The sequence below is a fragment of the Eschrichtius robustus genome, chromosome X (assembly GCF_028021215.1).
Source record: "Eschrichtius robustus isolate mEscRob2 chromosome X, mEscRob2.pri, whole genome shotgun sequence".
Taxonomy (NCBI): domain Eukaryota; kingdom Metazoa; phylum Chordata; class Mammalia; order Artiodactyla; family Eschrichtiidae; genus Eschrichtius; species Eschrichtius robustus.
In genome coordinates, this window is record NC_090845.1 from 43,132,902 (window position 1) to 43,159,047 (window position 26,146).

Below are 26,146 nucleotides of genomic sequence, written 5' to 3' on the forward strand. Positions count from 1 at the left end.
ATGCAGTGGAGAAAACACAGCCTCTTCAATAAGTGGTGCTGGGAAAACTAGACAGCTACATGTAAAAGAATGAAATTAGAACACTCCCTAACACCATACACAAAAATAAACCCAAAATGGATTAAAGACCTAAATGTAAGGCCAGACACTATAAAACTCTTAAAGGAAAACAAAGGCAGAACACTCTATGACATAAATCACAGCAAGATCCTTTTTGACCCACCTCCTAGAGAAATGGAAATTAAAACAAAAATAAACAAATGGGACCTAATGAGACTTAAAAGCTTTTGCACAGCAAAGGAAACCATAAACAAAACGAAAAGACAACCCTCAGAATGTGAGAAAATGTTTGCAAATGAAGCAACTGACAAAGGATTAATCTCCCTCTTAGGTAAATGGAAAAACAGGCTCAGAAGCAAGAAGGAGCTCTGAATGCTAATCTTGACTCTGACTTTATCCATCAGGATGATGTTGAACATCTACCTTCAAGCCTGGGACTCAGATTAATGCCTTCTATTCCTACACAGCTTGGATGGCTGCTACTCACCAGCTGTGTGAATTTAGTCAGATTACTTACCTTCTATTAGCCTCAGTTGCCTTATCTGTAAAGTCTAAGTAAATATCTGATGGGTTCATTTACCTGATGGGTTCATTTACCTGATGGGCTGTTTAAAAAAAGTAAATAGATGAAATAAGGCTCATAAACCACTTAGCACAATAACAAGCATATAACAAATACTCAATAAACATTAACCATTATCATTTCTATTATATCCCATCTGTCAAATGGTTGTCCTATCTATGCTTAAAAATAATAATACTGAAATAATAAATAACTAACATTTATTGAGCCAGGAAATGTGCAAAGCTATTTACATATGTTATCTCACCTAATTCTTGCATAATAACATCCTCATAATTTTACAGGAGAAGAAATTGAACCTCAAAATGTGTAAGTAACTTGCCTAAGGACACAATTGCTTAGTGGTAGATTTGATATTTGAAAGTGTATCTTTCTAATTTCAAAGCATGTGCTCTTTCCACTATATTAAAAGAACACTGCTAGCTCTAAAAGTCTATGACTTCCAACTATTGTTTGATTTATAAAAATTTAGTGATTCAAAAAATAAATCCATTAAAGGCCAACTTGTACATGGCTGTATGCTAGGTATTATGAAGTGTACAAGATGAATAGGACAATATCCTTAGCCCCTCATATTCTGGCAACATGAAGTAATTATTTCATTTTGGCTAGTTTTCCTTGGACCTCTCTTCTGATATAATCCTAAAATTGAGCAGTAACTTCTCTGACTGTCTCATTTTTATAAATTGTTAGTTTCAAAAATGTGTTTTTAAAGAACCACATTTGCTAAATTAACAGTGCTAACAAAGGCTGATTATCTCATCACAGTAGATTGTCAGCATCAATGTTTAGGCTTTTTAATTAGCTTGAAATTATTATTACTAAGTGACCCTTTATGTAACACAATAACAAGTCATTTCAAAAACATTTGTTGACAACCTACAATAAATTAGGTGGTGTCAAAAAAACCCATAAAACACCCCCAAAAGCCCACCCATGTTTAAAGATTTTTTTTGAAGAAAGATTCAAACTTATAGGGGATTCTCCCACTCAACCATCTGTAAAAAGATCTGTTCTATCGAACACCTGCTGTGATACATGGTGCTTGATGTATAAGCAGATATAAAGTATAAGGTATGAGGTATGAGCTTTTTTATTCTAAATCAATTGACAGATCACCATAATTGGTTTATGGGTTGGAAAAAAACAGCATGAGATATCAAGCTAACTGATCAACAGGAATCCAGTACTTCTGTTTAGATGGAACAAAATTTTTAAAAATTGCTTTTTATGCTAACATAAATGTATGCAATACTTCCTCTATACCCCTAAAATGAAGAGACATTAGCATAATAAAAATAACTGGGCAATTTCTATTGAATTTATTCTCATTTCTCATGCCTCTGGTTCTCATAGTTTCAGGAATCAGAAAATGAAAGGTTTAATCCTATTGTTTTCAACAAACTTATGGTTACCAAATGGGAGAGAGAGGGGAAGGGGTACAAATTAGGAGTATGGGATTAACAGATACAAACTACTATACATAAAATAGATAAGCAACAAGGGTTTACTGTATATCACAGGGAATTTTATCCAATATCTTGTAATAACCTATAATTCAATATAATCAGAAAAATCTTAAAAATAAATAATCACATTGTTTTCACATTGATCAGGAAAGGAGGATGTAGACAACAGGCTTTTAAGGAGAACCTGCACATGTCTACTTTCCTGCTCCAAAATTTATATTTGAAGTCAGGGCAGAAGTTTTATTAACAAAAAAGTGTTTTTCCATCTCAGAATCTTTCAGAAACTAGGTCTTTCTAACTTTACCAAGACCTCTGCTCTTCATTTAGTCTCTTCGTTATTACTTACTGTTTCCCTCTCTACTAGGCAAACAGGTATTTACTTGTTGCTTAGGTTATTTGGAGTCAGACATTCTCCTTAACAAAGGAGCACTAAATTGTTCGGAGATCAGTTCGAAGACAGATGACTGAAAGTTTGGGTCATGGATGAAATTCTGTTCAAATCACTTGTTGATAGAAAATAAACTACTTTCATTAATAGATGAGGACTCACAAACATTAATAAAGGGAACTCATGGTCATCATCTCAGCTTTCACCAACATTTCCATGTCCAATTGCTCTGAGATTCTAAAGTAACTTCAAAGTTATGGGGGTCCGGGAGAGAGGAATCCTACAGACCCAAATCCATGGGTTGTCCTCTGTGGAAAACCATGCCTACCTTTCCACATCTTCTTTGCTCTCATAGTACAATAATATCTTTGCAGTACAATGAGTTACAGTTTATAGACTAGATCAACCCATAGACTATCTTAACCCTCTCCCAGACCCAAACTCTTTCTTTTTCCTGTCTTAGCCAACATTTTTTTTTTGGCTGCACTGCGTGGCTTGTGGGATCTCAGTTCCCTGACCAGGGATTGAACCCGGGCCACAGCAATGAAAGCACCGAATCCTAACCACTAGACCACCAGGGAACTCCTTTAGCCAACATTTTTTATCCATACTTACTAGATTTCTAGATGACCATCTGGGCAAGCAATATCCTGTGTAACAGAAAAAGAATTGCAGAAGATCTTGAAAAGTTGGGATGATTGAGCTGAGTCACAGCGGATGAAATGCAACAAGAATAAATGTAAGGTTCTCTACTCTGGCATGAAGAACTCAACTGGGCAGGTTTGAGGTAGAGGAGTCATGGAGTTTACGTGTAGCCAAAGATGTAGGGGTTAACAGAAGTAGAAAGTCTACTGTCTTTTTTAAAATTGAAGTACAGTTGATTTACAATATCGTGTTAGTTTCAGGTGTACAGCACAGTGATTCAGATATATATATATTCCTGTTCAGATTCTTTTCCCGTATAGGTGTTTTATTTATTTATTTATTGGCTGCATTGTATCTTACTTGCCGTATGTGGGATCTTTGTTGCGGTATGTGGGATCTTTCATTGTGGTGTGCGGGCTCTTCATTGCAGCATGCAGGCTTCTCTCTAGTTGTGGCATGCAGGTTTTTTTTTTTCTCTCTCTAGTTGAGGCGCGCGGGCTCAGTAGTTGTGGCGTGCAGGCTTAGTTGCCCTGTGGCATGTGGGATCTTAGTTCCCTGACCAGGGATTAAACCCATGTCCCTGCATTGCAAGGCGGATTCTTTACCACTGGACCACAAGGGAAGTCCCTCCATTATAGGTTATTACAGAATATTGAATATAGTTCCATATGATATGCAGTAGGTCCTTGTTGGTTATCTATTTTGTATACAGTAGTGTCTTTTGTTCAGCCTCTGACTGCTGCACTGCATGGAATTTTGAGAAAGGAAGGAAGGAAGGAAGGAAGGAAGGAAGGAAGGAAGGAAGGAAGGAAGGGAGGGAGGAAGGATGGATTTGCAATTTATTCAGAAGGAGATTAAGAGGAGGTAAGGGAAAGAACAAGGAAAATAAAAGGAGAGGAAGAAGGAAATGAGCAAAGGGGAGAACTGGGGAAAGGAAAAGGAGAACTATAGTGAAGGACAGGTCTGCCATCTGAAACGGAGGATCAGAGTTACAGTCTCAGAAACCACACTTAGAATTCAGGCTTCTCAGCCTCTCTCTTTCTACCACTCCTTCCCTGTCAGGCCCCCTCCCATGTCAGGACCTGGAACAGTGCTCAATTGAGGCAGTTTAGATAGCTGAAATAAAAAGCAAGTAAAGGATAACTATGGCTCTCACTTGTAGTGTTTTCCTAAAGAAACAAAAAGACACAAATTTTCAATTTTCTTATCAAGTGGGCAAGTACAACTACTGTATCAACACAATCTGACTTTTTGTTTCAGGTACCTTGTAACAAAGTATTTATACCAATAGGCAAAGAGATCTCAATCTAGGCCATAATCTATATCCCAATGGTTCTTAAACATGTATTTACCTAATGTGCCAATAAAACTAAAGTCAAAATACAAGTGTTTAGTGGATTGTGTGATGACCCTGGACGCCAACTTCTGGTTTCTAGGGATGCAAATCCGCGTCACACGAATGCTGCCGTTACCTCCAGCTGCTTGGTTCTCCTGTGTGTTTGGACCAGTCCCCATGTCCTACTGTGGGGCCTCTGCAGCCTTTGGCTTTATTGAGATATAATTCACATACCATAAAATTTGCCTATGTAAAGTATATAACTCGAGAGACCTTCAAGATGGCAGAGGAGTAAGACGTGAACATCACCTTCCTCCCCACAAATACATCAGAAATACATCTACATGTGGAACAACTCCTACAGAACACCTACTGAATGCTGGCAGAAGACCTCAGACTTCCCAAAAGGCAAGAAACTCCCCACGAACCTGGCCGTGTGGCTGACAGTGTCTTCATACTCTGGCCGGGTGTCAGGCCTGTGCCTCTGAGGTGGGAGAGCCAAGTTCAGGACACTGGTCCACAAGAGACCTCCCAGCTCCACGTAATATCAAATGGTGAAAGCTCTCCCAGACATCTCCATCTCAATGCTAAGACCCAGCTCCACTCAACTACCAGCAAGCTACAGTGCTGGACACCCTATCCCAAACAACTAGCAAGACAGGAACACAACCACATCCATTAGCAAAGAGGCTGCCTAAAGTCATAATAAGGTCATAGACACCCCAAAACACACCAGCGGGCACAGTCCTACCCACCAGAAAGACAAGATCCAGACTCTTCTACCAGAACACAGGCACTATTCCCCTCCACCAGGAAGCCTACACAACCCACTGAACCAACCATAGCCACTGGGGGTAGACACCAAAAACAATGGGAACTACGAACCTGCAGCCTGTGAAAAGAAGACCCCAAACACAGTAAGTTAAGCAAAGTGAGAAGACAGAGAAACAAACAGCAGATGAAGTAGCAAGGTAAAAACCTACCAGACCAAACAAATGAAGAGGAAATAGGCAGTCTACGTGAAAAAGAATTCAGAGTAATGATGGTAAAGATGATCCAAAATCTTGGAAATAGAATGTAGAAAGTACAAGAAACATTTAACAAGGACATAGAAGAACTAAAGAGCAAACAAACAATGATGAACAACACAATAAATGAAATTAAAAATTCTCCAGAAGGAATCAATAGTAGAATAACTGAGGCAGAAGAACGGATAAGTGACCTGGAAGATAAAATAGTGGAAACAATTACCACAGAGCAGAATAAAGAAAAAAGAATGAAAAGAATTGAGGACAGTCTCAGAGACCTCTGGGACAACATTGAATGCACCAACATTCGAATTATAGGCGTCCCAGAAGAAGAAGAGGAAAAGAAAGGGACTGAGAGAATATTTGAAGAGATTATAGTTGAAAACTTCCCTAACATGGGAAAGGAAATAGTTAATCAAGTCCAGGAAGCACAGAGAGTCCCATACAGGATAAATCCAAGGAGAAACAAACCAAGACACATATTAAACAAACTATCAAAAATTAAATACAAAGAAAAAATATTCAAAGCAGCAAGGGAAAAACAACAAATAACATACAAGGGAATCCCCATAACGTTAACAGCTGATCTTTCAGCAGAAACTCTGCAAGCCAGAAGGGAGGGGCAGGACATATTTAAAGTGATCAAAGGGGAAAAGCTACAATCAAGATTACTCTACCCAGCAAGGATCTCATTCAGATTTGACAGAGAAATTAAAACGTTTACAGACAAGCAAAAGCTAAGAGAAGTCAGCACCACCAAACCAGCTCTACAACAAATGCTAAAGGAACTTCTCTAGGCAGAAAACACAAGAGAAGGAAAAGGCCTACAATAACAAACCCAAAACAATTAATAAAATGGTAATAGGAACATACATATTGATAATTACCTTAAATGTAACAGGATTAAATGCTCCAACCAAAAGACATAGATTCTCTGAATGGATACAAAAACAAGACCCGTATATATGTGGACTATAAGAGACCCACCTCAGACCTAGGGACACATACTGACTGAAAGTGAGGGGATGGAAAAGATATTCCATGCAAATAGAAATCAAAAGAAAGCTGGAGTAGCAATTCTCATATCAGACACAATAGACTTTAAAGACTAGTACAAGAGACAAAGAAGGACACTACATAACGATCAAGGGATCAATCCAAGAAGATATAACAATTGTAAATATTTATGCACCCAACATACATAAGCACCTCAATACATATTGAGCACCTCAATACATAAGTCAAATGCTAACAGCCATAAAAGGGGAAATCAACAGTAACACAATCATAGTAGGGGACTTTAACACCCCACTTTCACCAATGGACAGATCATCCAAAATGAAAATAAGTAAGGAAGCACAAGCTTTAAATGATACATTAAACAAGATGGACTTAGTTGATATTTATAGGACATTCCATCCAAAAACAACAGAATACGCTTTCTTCTCAAGTGCTCATGGAACTTTCTCCAGGAGAGATCATATCTTGGGTCACAAATCAAGCCTTGGTAAATTTAAGAAAATTGAAATCATATCAGGTACCTTTTCTAACCACAACGCTATGAGACTAGATATCAATTACAGGAAAAAATCAGTAAAAAATACAAACACATGGAAGCTAAACAATACACTACTAAATAACCAAGAGATCACTGAAGAAATCAAAGAGGAAATCAAAAAATACCTAGAAACAAATGCCAGTGAAATCACAATGACCCAAAACCTATGGGATGCAGCAAAAGCATTTCTAAGAGGGAAGTTTATAGCAATACAATCGTACCTCAAGAAACAAGAAACATCTCAAATAAACAACCTAACCTTACACCTAAAGCAATTAGAGAAAGAAGAACAAAAAACCCCCAAAGTTGGCAGAAGGAAAGAAATCATGAAGATCAGATCAGAAATAAATGAAAACGAAATGAAGGAACCGATAACAAAGATCAATAAAACTAAAAGCTTGTTCTTTGAGAAGATAAACAAAATCTATAAACCATTAGCCAGACTCATCAAGAAAAAAAGGGAGAAGAGTCAAATCAACAGAATTAGAAATGAAAAAAGAGAAGTAACAACTGACACTGCAGAAATACAAAGGATCATGAGAGATTACCACAAGCAATTATTTGCCAATAAATGGACTACCTGGAAGAAATGGACAAATTCTTAGAAAAGCAGAATCTTCAGAGACTGAACCAGGAAGAAATAGAAAATATAGACAGACCAATCACAAGCACTGAAATTGAGACTGTGATTAAAAATCTTCCAACAAACAAAAGCCCAGGAACGGATGGCTTCACAGGAGAATTCTATCAAACATTTAGAGAAGAGCTAAAACCTATCCTCTCAAACTCTTTTAAAATATAACAGAGAGAGGAACACTCCCCAACTCATTCTACAAGGCCACCATCACCCTGATACCAAAACCAGACAATGATGTCACAAAGAAAGAAAACTACAGGCCAATATCCCTGATGAACATAGATGCAAAAATCCTCAAGAAAATACTAACAAACAGAATCCAACAGCACATTAAAAGGATCATACACCATGAATAAGTGGGGTTATCCCGGGAATGCAAGGATTCTTCAATATATGCAAATCAATCAATGTGATAAACCATATTAACACACTGAAAGAGAAAAACCATATGATCATCTCAATAGATGCAGAGAAAGCTTTCGACAAAATTCAACACCCATTTATGATAAAGGCCCTGCAGAAAGTAGGCATAGAGAACTTAGAACATAGAACTTTCCTCAACATAATAAAGGCCATATATGACAAACCCACAGCCAACATCATTCTCAATGGTGAAAAACTGAAACCATTTCCACTAAGATCAGGAACAAGACAAGGTTGCCTACTCTCACCACTACTATTCAACGTAGTTTTGGAAGTTTTAGCCACATCAATCAGAGAAGAAAAAGAAATAAAATTTATCCAAATCAGAAAAGAAGAAGTAAAGGAGACCAGACTATGAAAAGGAAGAAATGAGGGTGGTGAAAAAGTCAAGTGGCTTATCTTTGCAATCTCAGGTAGCTACTGGCAGACTTGGAGCCCCAGTCCCTTGTGATCATTCCACTATATTTCTTAAAGTGTGGTCCTCAGAATGTTATTATGTTAGATTTTCTACAGGAAAGGGGACCATGGTTAAAGAAATTTCAGGACATGCTGTACTATATAGTCACTTTAGAGATTCGCAATGAACATGATCACATTAAAGTTTCTAAGAAGTCTTGTATGTTTAACTCTGTCCTGTGAAACACACTGGAAAAAATTACTCTAAATTTATGCTGCTTCTGCAGTGGACTAGGTCTAAATTCTATATCTTCTATCCAAAGTAGTATCAAGATAAGGCAGAACAAGTTGGAAAGTAAAGAGTTTACTTCAATCTGGATATCAAAAAACTTAAGAATTTCATTTCTTATGCCTAAAGTGAAATTTAGTTTTGTGGATCTCATTAAATTACGTGGTTCAAATCACTCATGGCAAATGCTAAGAGACTGTTTTAGCACGTTTTAATATGTCAAACTGTACTTGGCACTGGGCCAAGGGCAGGGCAATTTTTCTGTTTTCAGAGAGCTTGGTTGGTTGTAGAGATTTGGGGATAATTGCTTTTATGCAATGTTAGATTGGGATGAAGCGATTGGAAATGTTTGTGGGAAAACACTGCCTTTCCCATAAGGCAAGTTTGGGGCCTCCTGAAGGACAGCCATGCCTTCTTAGTTTTATGCTTTGTTTTAGACTTCATTTTTCTACAAATATTGTTGGATATAAGAAAGAGAATTTCTGTTTTTCTTAGGCATATTATACACTTATGTATTAAGAGGGTTAAAAAAGAGCAAGATTGCTATCCATTACTCTTTGGATGGGACTAGGGCTCTCGGAAAGCTATCTTATTTAATAATATCACCAGAAGTTTTTTTTTTTTTTTTTTAGAGATTGGAGTTTATTTATTTATTTATTTATTTATTTATTTATTTTTGGCTGTGTTGGGTCTTCGTTTCTGTGCGAGGGCTTTCTCTAGTTGCGGCAAGCGGGGGCCACTCTTCATCGCGGTGCGCGGGCCTCTCACTATCGCGGCCTCTCTTGTTGCGGAGCACAGACTCCAGACGCGCAGGCTCAGTACTTGTGGCTCATGGGCCTAGTCGCTCCGCGGCATGTGGGATCTTCCCAGACCAGGGCTCGAACCCGTGTCCCCTGCATTGGCAGGCAGATTCTCAACCACTGTGCCACCAGGGAAGCCCCCCAGAAGTTTTTTATTTCAAACCATTTTCCCATAAATGTAGAAGACTCTTCTACCTAGGGAAAGGCATTGAGGCTTTTCAAAATCATCCTATTGTTGAGCGGGTGGCTTTTGTCCCTGGAGAGTAATTGATTCCTTACTTCTTCGAGTCTTCCAGGAAGAGCAGGGGATGGATATCCAGGGCAAGCTAAAGATGTAGGGTTTAGAACCCTGTGGACTCCAATTAGAATGCAAATTTCTTGTCCTGAGTTCTCTCAGTTCCAGAGAGTGTTAGCTACCTTCCCAGAAAAGAGTTTTTCACCATCCCCTACTCTAGTAGCTGGGGGCTCAAAGTTTGGGAGGAGCAATGTGCATTATCAGAGAGGAAAAGTACATTATCAGCTAGCCATGCTTCTATTATATGTAGAAACCTTGGACGTCTGATTCCCCAGGGGATCAGCAAGACCTTTTTCTTACCCATGCTGAGTAAACCAACCTACTAAATGTAGGGAAGTTATTTCTATTAGAAAACCTCAGCCCTTAATTTGGCTCTTTTATTTTCCTTCCACAGCAGAGAAATATTTCCAAAACCTGAAGTGGTTCTGATTAGTGGTAAAGTCAAAAAGCCTTCAGCTCCAATTAAAATGTGCTTTAAGTCATTTTGTGTGGTAATGGCAGCAGTATAAAAACAAGTTAAATTTCTCTTGATTTTTGATCATGGGTTTGGCTCTTGAATTCTTCTATCCACTAGCAAATCCTGGCGCAGTTTTCTGGGCTGCCTGTGGAGGAGGCGTTCACGGGCTTCTCAGTTAACACCCTGTTAAGCTGTACACCTGTGGTGGAATTACCCTCAGATCACGATATTGAAACTTTGAACCCCATTACACCTACATTATTGTCCTGAAAGTCAAACTTAAAATGTTATAAAATTATTCCTGTTGTCTTGGCAAAGGTAATTTGTTTCCTTGGTATTCTTGTCAAGTGTAGAGGCATATGTAGGGGAGTCATTGTGAAGCAATTTATTTATTAACAACTTTATTGTGGTATGCTTTACATACCATAAAATTCACCCATTTTAAATGTACAATTCAGTGATTGTTAGTATAGTTTCAGAGTTGTGTAACCATCACCACAATCCAATTTTGGAACATTTCCATCACTGTATAAAGAAACTAGTACCCACTAGCCATCACTCCCCATTCTTATATCCTGCCTCAGGCAACCACCAATCTATTTTCTGTCCTTATAGATTTGCCTTTTCTGGACATTTCAAATTAATGGAATCATGCCATATGTGGCACTTTGTGTCTAACTTCTTTCATTTAGCATGTTTTCAAGGTTCATCCATGTTGTAGCATGTATCAGTACTTCATTCCTTTTTATTGGCAAATAGTGTCCATTGTATGGATACACCACGATTTTGTTTATCCATTCATCAGTTTGTAGACATTTGGGTTGTTTTCATATCTTGGCTATTCTGACTAATGCTGATTTGAACATTAGCATTCAGGACTTTGTGTGGACACAGCAATTTATATTAAACACAGCAAAAGCAGACTCAGTCTAAACCCTCATCTTCAGCCAGAACATTATTAGTAGAGCTATGGGGTGCTGTGATATCTGCAGAGTAAATGGCAGTTATACAAAATTGCTGATAATCAGAATGCTAGTTAATATAAAAATCTGTATAAATTCCCAAGGATTTTATGAAAATTTGGGGTTTTGTGAGACTTGCCATGTCCATTGGCAACAAGCTGAGCTTTTCCCAATGATTGTAAAGAATGTCAAGGGTTAGAATACTTGATGGTCTGAGTTTAGAGGACTGGTCTGGGACTTAAGAATTCTGTCTGCCTTTTCTATAACCCTCTATGCTGTCCTGGGAAAATCTTGCCACCAGACTCCTCTATTTCCTTATCTTCAAAATGGGGATAAATGATTCCTATACAGATCCAAAGGCAGTTATGAGGTTAAACATTTTCCAGGCATTTAAAGCACCTCAAAAGAAAGGTAATACACTATATAAGCATAAAGAATTTTTGTTGGCAAAATGAAAGGAAGGTTTAGTCAACCTTTTTTTTCTTCTCTGGAAAACCTAAAAAATAGATAAAACCACAAGGTTTAATTTTGTATATTTGAGCTGGCAAGAATGTGATATTCATTTCCTCCAAGGCCAAAAATGTTCAAAGTTCCAGTAATGTTAAGCCCTTGATTGAAGGAACAGTTTTTCTGAGTTCCCAAAAGCTTTGCTAAATATATTCTAAAATTAAAGCCTTTTACCTTCTCATCACAAAACAACAACCATTTGCTTTAGAGCAGAATATGAAAAAAATCTATAGAAGGAAATTAATACAATAAGCAGTTACCCAGCAAGTCCTCACTGAAAGAGACACAAGGTGTTTCTGGCCTTAAAGAATGTGCTGTTCTGATGGGGTTCAAAGAGAATTAACAATAAAGAAACTATACCTATTTCATTTTAGTGCCCCATGTCTATTTCTATTCCAGAAAGGTATCTGGCCTGTTGAAGATAATTTTTTTTTTAATGATGAAGTTTTGACTGTCATGGGAATGTAAAAATGAACATACGTTGAAGATTTTATTTAACTCATAATGAGAGAACCAGGCAGATGTTATAACCAATTCAAAGGGAATACAAAGAACAGACATATATATAGATCAGGAATATTCAAATGAATGTGCAAATGGAGGCTAAATGTGGCTTCTTCCACAGTGGGAAAGTGAAGTCAATTAAATCTCTAGCAGACTGGTCTCTAGAGTGCTCAGAAAATATCTTTAAAGTTACTGGATGAAATAACTAATCAGACAATAAAGGCAGCAGAACTCAGGAGGAAACTGATAAAGATCTGTAAGGTTTATGAAAAAGATGGGCAGGGATTAAGTTTTGAAGATATTTGGTTAAGTTCAGGGTGCAGAGGAGGAGAGGGATGGGCAGTTCTAGGCAGGGCAGAGATGAGATGACCTGGTCTGTTGAAAGTCCAGGACAGTTGGAAGTGAAGACATGGATTAACTTCACGATAGGGATTAAGAGGTAGATCATCTATACACAAGTTCCCAGAAAAAGAGCTGGCTGTATCCCCAGTTGCTTTGTAAGTGTAGAATCAGCCCCTGGGAGCCCAGAGTTACATAATGTCGCTTATACAATGTGTGGAATTGCAAGCAGAGAACAGTACAGAGAAAATGAATGCTGGGTCATACTTGGTGAGCTATGAGTACTTCACTATCCCTGGGGTGGGAAGCATTAGGAAGCAGCAGGAACATTGGGGCTGACAAGTGGTCTTGCTAGACTAAGGAACTTTGGGCTTTCTGCTGAAATGGAGGTCCATTGAAATGCTTTAAGCAGGAGACTAACAGTCATTTTTGTAACTTGAGTCCCTGGTAGCAGTATGGAGAAAGGGTTGGGATAAAGGGAGTGAGACTGAATGTTCAGAGACCTGTGGCCATTAGAGGGAGAAGTCCTATGATATTTAGGCAATAAACTCAAAGAAAGGAAAATATATCCTAAATTCCTTATAAAATTAGTCCAGCAAGATATTTTATTTTAAAAGGGCATTCTATGATCACACAAGTTTGGAAAACACATTGTCAGCCTCTTAGATACACACTAGAATATTAAGGGCTCTGGTAACTAATTCAACAGGGAAAATCTGTTTATTTTTTGTTTAACCCAACAGTTCAAAATTTTATCAAATAACTTTAAATTTTGCATAACACCTATTAATATTTTGTTCTGTTGGGTTTGCCTTTGGGAATATTGGTCTAGGATGGCTTCCAGGGAGTTCTGGCTTGCTTAATAAACAGTGGTTCTATTAACTGAGTTTGGGAATACATGAATAAGAAGAGATTTTTGGGACAGGATATTGAGTTTAGTTTGCATATTTTGAGTTTTAGGAGGATATCTCCAACAAACAATTGAATAGATGAGCCTAGAACTTAAGGATGAGATCTGGGATGGAGGAACAGATTTAGGAATCACCTGTTGAATTTTAAATGGTAGGTGATGTTTCTAAGAAAAGTACATATAGGGAGAAGGAGACAAAAGGGCTGACGATGGCCTTGACAGCACTATTTACTGAATTATTTTCCCACTGAGTTGCTTCTTACAGATTTCATATTTCACTTATGTAGGTCTATTAACTGAACTCTTTATTTGATTCCAGTGCTCTATCTATTTCTCTGCCAATATTATGGGACATTAGTAGTAATTAGCTTTATAATAAGATGATATCTGGTAAGGCAAATTCATTTTCACTGTTCTTCAAAACTTGCTTTACAGTGGCACTTTGATCTTCCACATAAACTTTAGGATAAGTTCATCAAGGTCTAAAAAAATACCACTATCCATATTTCTATTGAAATTGCATTGAAGTGATTAGTTTAAAATTGATATTTTTATTATAGTGAGTCTTCTTATCCATGAACAATAGTGTGTGTGTGTATCCATGTATTTGTCTTATTACATCTGGTTAGCTGTGTATACATTTTACTTCAATGTTCTTAAATGTCTTTTGAAGGGATTAATGCTATCTATGTACCTTGTGGTTTTATTGTTATTGTCAAAAGACTTTTCCTGCCATCCTTTCTATTGTCTAATTGTCTATAACAGGTGCCCAAGAATGCTATTGATTTCCATATGTTGATCTTGTGTTCAATAGCCTTGCTGAACATTTTTTACTATTTCAAAAAGTTTGCATCCTCTCTTGAGTTTTTTTTTTGCAGACAACCTATCATCTGCAAAGAAGGACAATTTAATGCTTCTACTCCATTCCTTTTATATCTTTTATTTTTCTTGTCTTTTTGCACTGGCAAAGACCTCTGGTACAATTTTAAATTAAAAAAAAAATGATGGTAACCATCTTTGTCTTATTCATAAGATTTATAGGAATGCTTCTAATTTTTAAAATTATGCTTTCCATAATTTTTATTAAATAGACTTTCATTTTTAGAGCAGTTTTAGGTTCACAGCAAAACTGAGCAGAAAGTACAGAGAGTTCCCATTCACCTCCTACCCGCACACATGCATAGCCTCCCCCATTATCAATATCCCCCATCAGAATGGTACAATTGTTACAGCTAATGGAAGTACATTGACACAATTTTATCATCCAAAGTGTGTTCTCTGAGCTTCCTGGATCTGTGGGGGGTTTTTTGGTTTTTGTTTTTAGGTCTAACATTAATTTGGGGAAATTCTTAGTCCTTGTTCTTTCAAATATTTCTTGCATTCCTTTTTCTCTTTCTTTTTCTGGTATTCCCATTACACATATGTCACACCTTTTTTAGTTGTCCCACAATCCTTGGTATTTTCTTCTGGTTTTTCCATCTTTTTTGTTTGTTTGTTTGTTTGCTTTTCAATTTTGGAGGTTTCTATTGAGATATCCTCAAGGTCAGAGATTCTTTCCTTAGCCATGGCTGGTCTACTAATAAGCCCATCAAAGGCAGTCTTCATTTCGGTTACAGTTATTTTTATCTGTAGCATTTTATTTTTGATTCATTCTTTGAATTTCCATCTCTCTGCTTACATTGCCCATCTATTCTTTCTTTCGGGGGGGTTAATACTTTATTTAGCATGCAAACAACTTCAGGTTGTTTCGCTTTTATATTAATGGTAGGCTTTCAAGATGGACCAGTATTTCATTTTTTTTTAATTTTAAATTTTTTATTTTTTAAATTGAAGAAGTATAGTTGATTTACAATGTTGTGCTAATTACTGCTGTACAGCAAAGTGATTCAGTTATACATATATATATTCTTTTTTTAAATATTCTTTTCCATTATGGTTTATCAGAGGATACTGAATATAGTTCTCTGTGCTATACAGTAGGGCCTTGTTGTTTATCCATTCTATCAATATATATAAAAGCTTACATCTGCTAACCCCAACCTCCCACTCCATATCTCTCCAAACCCCCTCCCCCTTGGCAACCACCAGTCTGTTCTCTATGTCCATGATTCTGTTTCTGTTTCATAGATAGGTTCATTTGTGTCATATTTTAGATTCCATATATAAATGATATCATATAGTATTTGTCTTTCCCTTTCTGACTTACTTCACTTAGTATGATAATCTCTAGTTGCATCGATGTTGCTGCAAAAGGCATTATTTCATTCTTTTTTATGGCTGAGTAGTATTCCATTGTATATATATTACCGCATCTGCCCATCTATTCTTTTTTCTTTAACGTCTTTATTGGAGTATAATTGTTTTACAGTGGTGTGTTAGTTTCTGCTCTATAACAAAGTGAATCAGCTATACATATACATATATCCGCATATCTCCTCCCTCTTGCGTCTCCCTCCCTCCCACCCTCCCTATCCCACCCCTCTAGGTGGTCACAAAGCACCGAGCTGATCTCCCTGTGCTATGCAGCTGCTTCCCACTAGCTATCTATTTTACATTTGGTAGTGTGTATTGCCCATCTATTCTTGAATGCTATCTATTTTATCCATTAGAACCCTTAGCATATTAAACATCATTGCTTTAAACTACTGGTCTGATAATTGCAACATCCTTTTTTTTAAATTGGGGTATAGTTGTCTTACAATGTTGTGTTAGTTTCTACTGTACAGCGAAGTGGAGTTCCCTGTGCTGTACAGCAGGTTCTCGTTAGTTATCTATTTTATACATATTAGTGTATATATGTCAATCCCATATATAAGTCTGGTTCTAATGCTTGCTCTGTCTCTTCAAACTGTGTTTTTTGCCTTTTAGTATGTCTTGTAATTTTTTCTTGATAGCCAAACATGATATACTGGGTAAAAGGAATTACTGTAAATAGGCCTTCAGTAATGTGGTAGTGAGGTTTGGGGAAGGAGAAAGCATATTGCATGTAGTTCTATGAGAGATCACAGTCTTTTTTGAGCCTATGCCTCTAGGCTGTGAACTTCACATGTGCTTCTTTGTCCCCCGCCCACTTGTGATGGGACAGGATGGCTAGAGTGGGCTGGAGTTGAGTATTTCCTTTTCCCCCAGGTCAGTTATGCTCTGATAAAACCCCAGCAGGTTAATCTCTGGTTGAACACTTTCTCCTAGGACAGACCTTGTTAAGAAGAACAGAATGTTCTGCAGTATTTGAAAATGGCTTATTGCCACTCCCCCAGCTGGAAGCAGGAGGGGATTTTTCTCCAATATTCACTGTGAGAACCTGGTAGAGTTTAGGAGGTAAAACTCACAAGAGTATCGTATTTCCCTTATAACTGTTTGTATGTGGAGTTTTTAATTCCTCAGACTTGTCCACACTCAGCCTCCAGCAACTTGTCAATTACAGTTCAGGTTAACCTACCCCAGCACTGGTTCCCTCAGAGATTCCTACTCATGAGTTAAGATTCTCTGTATCCACTTGTTTGTCTCTCCAATTTGTGGGGGCGGTGGGGGGGCAGTGATTTGCCCTGTGACCCACTTCTTTTATGGATCTAAAGAGAGTTGTTGATGTTTTAGTTTGTTCAGCTTTTTACATGTTGTTAGGATGGGGTGGTGACTTTCAAGCTTCTTACATGCTGGACCAGAAACACTTTCCATAAATTTTGAAACATGCTTTTATCAGGTTAGAGAAGTTAACTGCTTTTCTGAATTCCCTGAAGGATTTTTTTCCTCAATGAGTGTTGAATTTTATTGAATGTGTTTTCAATCTCTCTATATATAATCATGTATTGTTTTTGTATCTGTTAATATAGCAAATTTATTACATTGATAGATTGCCTTCTATGTTAAATCATCTTTGCCTTCCTGGGATAAACTTTATTTGATTGTGGTAGGCAGAATTCTAAGATGTCCTCTGTGACTCCCACCCCGTGGTAACCATGTCTTCGTGTAACCCCCTCCCCTGGTATGTGTGTGGAGCCTGAAACTTGCCTCTAACCAATAGAACATGGCAAAGTGAAGTGAATTTTCAGATGCAAGTAAAGTCCCTAGACAGTTGACTTTAAGTTAATCAAAAGAGAGATTATCCTGAATGGACCTGACCTAATGAGGTTATTCCTTTAAAAGAGGGTCTAAATACTTTGAGATATTCTCCAGGTGGCCTTGAAGAAACAAGCCATCCTAAATTCCACAGCTGCAAGGAAGTGAATTCTGCCAATAGTCATGTGAGCTTGGAAGAGGACCCCAGGACTCAAATGATACCCCAGCCCAGGCTGACAACATGATTGTAGCCTTGTGAGCCCCTAAGCCAACGATTCATTTAAGCTGTGTCTGAACTTCTGACCTACAGAATCTGTGTGATAATAAATGGGTGTTGTTTCAAACCAATAAGTTTTGTGGTTATTTGTTACACAGCAATAGAAAACTAATACTTTGGTATAATATATTTTTTTAATATGCACTGTCACTAAGTTAATAACTTAGTTAATAAGTCTTTAGAACTTTATATCTATGTTTATATGTGAGAATGGTCTATAAGTTTAATTTTTTGTACTATCCTTATCCAATTTTAGTATCAAGCTTTTATTAGACTCATAAAATGAGTCCAATAGCTTTCCTTCTTATAATCTGTGAAACAGCTTGTATAAAATAGGGAGGATATGTTCCTTGAGAGTTGATAAAACTTGCCTATAAAATCAACTAGGCATGATGTCTTTTGAATAACACATCCAATTGCCTGTTTAGTTGTTTAAAATTTTGTTGGTTAATTCATATGTTCTCTTTCTTGAATGAATTTTTATAATTTATATTTTCTTAGAAATTATTTATTTCATCTGTTTCCAAATATATTTCTATATATTTTTTCTCATATTATCCTTTAATCTTAGAAAATTCTGTTTATAATGTCATACTTCCTTATTGTTTCTAATATTGTTTATTCATGCTTCCCTTTTTTTCAATGATACCAGAGATATGTCTAATTTATAGACTTGTTAAAAAGTTTTTAGTTTTGTTGATTCTATGGATTTCTCTGTTTTCCACTTCACTCTTACTGCCCTTGTCCCCTTTATTCCAACTTATTTTACAGTGTTAGTTCCTTTATTTTTAATTTAGTATTTATTTTTATAAAAGTTATATATGCATATATTTGGAAAAGTCATACTTGTGCAAATATTGTTTCATAACAAATTGCATGTCTCCTATCACATCTCTCCCATTCCTGCTCTCCAGAAGCAACGATTTTCAACTCTTTTAGCTAATTCTTACAACTGACGTGTGTTAAAAACATGCTAACGTTGCTATTTCTTGCTTGTGAAGTTTTAAACATTTTCCATTAATTTCCCAATACAGATTGATATCTGTGTTTAGATATATTTCGCCATTGCTCTACCGCCACCACACATGTCTATACTTCCTGTGACTTATCCTTCCAGGGCAGTTCTATGGTTACTTTGGTTAAATCACAATCATTTAATCATAATCACAAACCATTATTGGAACTATATAATTGCTATTTGTCCTGGAGTCTTCCTTCTTGCATAATTTTTTGTTTTCCTGGAGTTAATATCTTTTTATTTTGTTTTGTTTGCAAGTGTCTCGCCCTCAAATTCTGCTCCATTGTGTAAATAGCTTCATAATATATTAATATATATTAGAATCTATCAATTTCATTTTCTTGAAGAAATCTCTTCTGGAAGCTACTGGATGTTCTCTCACTGCTCTGCAGTTGTCCTTCGGAGATTTCACTCCAAGAATCATATTGGGGATTTCTTTTGCTCTTCCTTGTGTCCGCTCCCATTGCTTGAACCCCGTGTCTTCCTGTTTCTGGGTTTACTCCCACAAAATGGTTGCGATATTACACTTCTGGGGGAAAAATGTCTTCATTCTACCCGCACACTTTTTTGATGATTGAGCCACTTGATAAATCTTAGATTAGCATTATTTTCTCAGAATGATGGTGCGCCACAGGGTTTTCACTTCCATTATTACTGGTAAGAAGATCAATGCTATTCTGATTCTTTTACGTTCCTGTTAAACCTTTTCCTTTTTTCCTCTCGGAAAGCTGAAGAGCCTCCATTGTTCTAAAATTTCACGAAGACTTGGATAGATTTGAGTCCTTCAACTGCTGGATCCACTTAAAAGTGAAACTTGGGTCGTTCAACTGTGGGAAACATTCATTTATTTTCCTTTAACATTTTTATTGCAGTATAATTGCTTTACGATGGTGTGTTAGATTCTGCTGAGTAACAAAGTGAATCAGCTAGACGTATACATATATCGCCATATCGCCTCCCTCTTGCGTCTCCCTCCCTCCCACCCTCCCCATCCCACCCCTCTAGGTGGTCACAAAGCACCGAGCTGATCTCCCTGTGCTAGGCGGCTGCTTCCCACTAGCTGTCTATTTTACATGTGGTAGTGTGTATATGTCCACGCCACTCTCTCACTTCGTCCCAGCTTCCCCTTCCCCCTCCCCGTGTCCTCAAGTCCATTCTCTACGTCTGCGTCTTTATTCCTGTCCTGCCCCAAGGTTCTTCATAACGATTTTTTTTTTAAGATTCCATATATATGTGTTAGCATACACTATTTCTTTTTCCCTTTCTGACTTACTTCACTCTGTATGACAGACTATAGATCCATCCACCTCACTACAAGTAACTCAATTTCGTTTTGCTTTATGGCTGAGTAAAATTCCATTGTATATATGTGCCACATCTTCTTTATCCATTCATCTGTTGATGGACACTTAGGCTGCTTCCATGTCCTGGCTATTGTAAACAGAGCTGCAATGAACATTTTGGTACATGACTCTATTTGAACTCTGGTATTCTCAGGGTATATGCCCAGTAGTGGGATTGCTGGGTCGTATGGTCATTGTATTTTTAGATTTTTAAGGAACCTCCATACTGTTCTCCATAGTGGCTGTATCCATTTACATTCCCACCAACAGGGCAACAGGGTTCCCTTTTCTCCACACCCTCTCCAGCATTTATTGTTTCTAGATTTTTTGATGATGGCCATTCTGACCGGTGTGAGATGATATCTCATTGTAGTTTTGACTTGCATTTCTCTAATGATTAATGATGTTGAGCATTCTTTCATGTGTTTGTTGGCAATCTGTATATCTTCTTTGGAGAAATGTCTATTTAGGTCTTCTGCCCATTTTTGGATTGGGTTGTTTGTTTTTTTGTTATTGAGCTGCATGAGCTGCTTGTAAATTTTGGAGATTAATCCTTTCTCAGTTGCTTCATTTGCAAATAGTTTCTCCCATTCTGAGGGTTGTCTTTTGGTCTTGTTTATGATTTCCTTTGCTGTGCAAAAGCTTTTAAGTTTCATTAGGTCCCATTTGTTTATTTGTGTTCTTATTTCCATTTCTCTGGGAGCTGGGTCAAAAAGAATCTTGCTGTGATGTATGTCATAGAGTGTTCTGCCTATGTTTTCCTCTAAGAGTTTGATAGTGTCTGCCCTTACATTTAGGTCTTTAATCCATTTTGAGTTTAATTTTGTGTATGGTGTTAGGGAGTGTTCTAATTTCCTACTTTTACATGTACCTGTCCAGTTTTCCCAGCACCACTTATTGAAGAGGCTGTCTTTTCTCCACTGTATGTGCTTGCCTCCTTTATCAAAGATAAGGTGACCATATGTGCGTGGGTTTATCTCTGGGCTTTCTATCCTGTTCCATTGATCTGTATTTCTGTTTTTGTGCCAGTACCATACTGTCTTGATTACTGTTGCTTTGTAGTGTAGTCTGAAGTCAGGGAGCCTTATTCCTCCAGCTCTGTTTTTCTTTCTCAAGGTTGCTTTTGCTATTCGGGGACTTTTGTGTTTCCATACAAATTGTGAAATTTTTTGTTCTAGTTCTGTGAATAATGCCATTGGTAGTTTTATAGGGATTGCACTGAATCTGTACATTGCTTTGGGTAGTAGAGTCATTTTCACAATGTTGATTCTTCCAATCCAAGAACATGGTGTATCTCCCCATCTATTTGTATCATCTTTAATTTCTTTCATCAGTGTCCTATAATTTTCTGCATACAGGTCTTTTGTCTCCCTAGGTAGGTTTATTCCTAGATATTTTATTCTTTTTGTTGCAATGGTAAATGGGAGTGTTTCCTTAATTTCACTTTCAGATTTTTCATCATTTGTGTATAGGAATGCAAGAGATTTCTGTGCATTAATTTTGTATCCTGCTACTTTACCAAATTCATTGATTAGCTCTAGTAGTTTTCTGGTAGCATCTTTAGGATTCTCTATGTATAGTATCATGTCATCTGCAAACAGTGACAGCTTTACTTCTTCTTTTCTGATTTGGATTCCTTTTATTTCTTTTTCTTCTCTGATTGCTGTGGCTAAAACTTCCAAAAGTATGTTGAATAATAGTGGTGAGAGTGGGCAACCTTGTCTTGTTCCTGATCTTAGTGGAAATGGTTTCAGCTTTTCACCATTGAGAATGATGTTGGCTGTGGGTTTGTCATATATGGCATTTATTATGTTGAGGTAAGTTCCCTCTATGCCTACTTTCTGGAGGGTTTTTATCATAAATAGGTGTTGAATTTTGTTGAAAGTTTTTCTGTATCTATTGAGATGATCATATGACTTTTCTCCTTCAGTTTGTTAATTTGGTTTATCACATTGGTTGACTTGCGTATATTGAATAATCCTTGCATTCCTGGGATAAACCCCACTTGATAAGGGTGTATGATCCCTTTAATGTGCTGTTGGATTCTGTTTGCTACTATTTTGTTGAGGATTTTTGCATCTATGTTCATCAGTGATTTTGGCCTGTAGTTTTCTTTCTTTGTGACATCTTTGTCTGGTTTTCGTATCCAGGTGATGGTGGCCTTGTAGAATGAGTTTGGGAGTATTCCTCCCTCTGCTATATTTTGGAAGAGTTTGAGAAGGATAGCTGGTAGCTCTTCTCTAAATGTTTGATCGAATTTGCCTGTGAAGCCATCTGGTCCTGGGCTTTTGTTGGTTGGAAGATTTTTAATCACAGTCTCAATTTCAGTGTTTGTCATTTGTCTGTTTGTATTTTCTATTTCTTCCTGGTTCAGTCTCAGAAGGTTGTGCTTTGCTAAGAATGTGTCCATTTCTTCCAGGTTGTCCATTTTATTGGCACATAGTTACTTGTAGTACTCTCATGATCCTTTGTATTTCTGCAGTGTCAGTTGTTACTTCTCCGTTTTCATTTCAAATTCTGCTGATTTGAGTCTTCTCCCTTCTGTAGGAGTCGTTCCACATGTAGATGTATTTGTGATGTATTTGTGGGGAGGAAGTTGATCTCCATATCTTACTCTTCCGCCATCTTGAAGCTATCCTCGTGAGAAACATTCTTGAATCATTTCTTTCTTTTCCTCTATTTTCTTGTTTATTTTGCATCTGTCTCTAATTCTCTTATCTTTTTATCTCTTACTTTCTTAAATTTGTCTTTTCACTGTTTTATGGGAGATTTTTCTCAACATCTTACTCTAATAATTTTATTGAGATTTTTCCATGTTTTTATTTCCTTGTTCTTATTATTCCTGAATATGTTTTTAAGCTTCCTGTTCTTGTCTCAAAGAAGGATTTTTTTAAAGTTTTCTGATCCCATAAAGTGTCTGCTTCTTCCATATTAATTGGAAGTCTGTCACTTCTTTTCTGATTCTAATAATTTTCTAATTATCTAATAATTAACTTCTTTATGTTCAATTAACTTCTTTGTTTTTAATCTTTTCATCTTTAAATAAATACGTTTTAGACTGTAAATTTCCTTCTAAATGCTGTTTTAGCTGCATGTTACAAATTTTTAAATGTAGTACTTTCATTGTCATTCAGTTCTAAATTTCTATTCTGTGATTTCCATTGTGGCTTCCTTGTTAACCATGAGTTCGTTCTGAGAGCATTTTTGAGCTTGCAAATATTGTTGTGTTTTTAGCCAGCTTTTTTGGGGGAGGGGTTGCTTGATTTCTAATTCAATTTATTGTGATCAGAGAAGAACATGGTCAGTATGACTACAGATCTTTTATATGTTTTAGACTTCCTTTAAATTCTAGTATGTCACTAAATTTTGCAAACATTATATTTGGTAATAATGTATTTTTATATTTATTGGCTTCTAGTTAATTTTCTTATTCAAAGATCCTATATGCTTAACAATTTTTGTCTGCTTGCTTTATAAGCTTATGATAAAGGTGTTTTAAAGTCTCCCATTGTGATTATGGACTTTTGTTGTATATGTCTTGAGGCAATGTTGTCAGTTGCATACAAGTTGAGGACTATCTCTCTGGTAGAATTTGAATTATATTATTGCAAATTATCTCTCTTTATTCCAACTAGTGCTTGTTTCTTCAAATTCTGATTTGACTTAATACAGTTTTAGCATCTTTCTATGATTAGTACTTGCATGGTATATATTTCTCCATTCCTTTATTTTCAACATTTTTGTGAGGTGTTTTTTGATGTATGTCTTATATAGCTAAATGTTTAAATATTCCACTTTTTAAATAAAAGAGTGTAGTTTGTTTCATTTATTTTGATTGCTAATGTATTTGGACTTATTTTATATTTTCTATTAGCCAGTTATTCTTTGTTTCTTTTTATCATGCCTTCTGTTCAACAGATAAAATTTTCCATTTGCTGATATGGAGGCTATATATTTTTTTATTTCTTTATTAATATCTTCAAATTTTAAAATATGTATTCTTCCTTAAGCTTTCTAACAAAGAAAAAGTTGTTCAATATCTGTTTCCTTATCCTAACCCTGACAAGGTCCTTAGTCTACTTTTACTACCCAAAGAACACATTTCCCTGATCATGATTTTGTTTAGGCTTTAATTTTATATACATTTTAAATACAAAAGTAGTTATAAATATTTTAAATTAATAGTTAATTAAATTTATTCACATATCGTATCATAGGTGGTGCAGTGTACTTCCATTAGGAAGCACATAATGCCTGGTTGTCTCTCTTTTTACACCATTAACAGCCAATGGTGATCATTACTTATATTCATTAATTAAATAGGGGTTACAAAATGGTGATTTTTTTTTTGTTATTCCTTCTTCATTTATTAGTTGGAACACTTCTATAGATTGAAACTTGTACTTATCAACTATTTGTTTACCCTGAGGTACAATTCATCTAAGAAAGGCATAATTAATGCTTTATTTACCCCCTTTATTTGTCAACTCAAAATAGTATATTGGTTCTCTAGTTATCACCTGAGAATGAACAAAGAGCATTTTAAAGATATCCTTATAAACACACAGATTAAAATCCATTGCATGTGTTTATCCTTCATGATGTTTAGACAGGCCCATCTTTGATCAATGAGGGCCTATTCACATTGGTTTTTGAGTCCTAAAGACACAACCCTAATGTTCTTTGACAGCTTCTTGCTTTGTGATATCACATGATGTTCAGATTCATCTCATAAATTTCTTGCCCAGGAGCTCTATCCCTTTTAATGGAAAATTAGAGACCACAATCTGAGCTCTAGGGGGTGCTTATTACTTCTGGTTTGTTGATTTTTGCCTCCAAGACTTTTTTTCTTGTTTAAAAGAAAATACATTGTGAGTTCATAATGATGCCTTCAATTCAAAATCAGGGTTATGGGTTTTACCTAACCTCATTGAACTTGCATCTGTGTTTTCTTTCTCCCATGCACAAAATCCTGATTTCAAGAACCAAGTACTCATTTGTTTTATCTAACAATAAACATACAGCAGTCTCAGAGTAATGATACCAACACTACCATCAACAGTATACTTACTAACTAGTTTTAGCTTTTATTTTTCAGGTTGTAGGTCATCATTGTGTTTTGTTTTGGTTTGGTTTTTGTCCTTTGGTTTTGTCCTCACTAAGGATGAGGTCAAATTTGGTCAAATTTGGTCAATATGGTCAAATTTCTGTGTTTTAAAGTCAATTAGTATAATTCTTCTCTGTGTGGTTATGCCAACAACTGTATACACATGAAGGTTCATATGCCACCTAAATTTCAGTTTTAGGAATTGCTTTTCTTCTCTCTTTTTTTTTATAACATTTTCATTAGAGTATACTTGCTTTACAATGTTGCATTAGATTCTGCTGTATAACAAAGTGAATCAGCTATATGTATACATATATCTCCGTATGCCTTCCCTCTTGCACCTCCCTCTCACCCTCCCTACCCCAACCCTCTAGCTGCTGCTAGATAGCTATCTATTTTACATTTGGTAGTGTATATATGTCAGTGCTACTCTTTCACTTCGTCCCAGCTTACCCTTCCCCCTGCTCATGTCCTCAAGTCCATTCTCTACGTCTGTGTCTTTATTCCTGTCCTGCCCCTAGGTTCATCAGAACCATTTTTTTTAGATTCCATATATGTGTTAACATACGGTATTTGTTTTTCTCTTTCTGACTTACTTCACTCTGTATGACAGACTCTAGGTCCATCCACCTCACTACATAAAACTCAATTTTGTTTCTTTTTATGGCCGAGTAATATTCCATTGTATATATGTGCCACATCTTCTTTATCCATTCATCTGTCGATGGACACTTCGGTTGCTTCCATGCCCTGGCGATT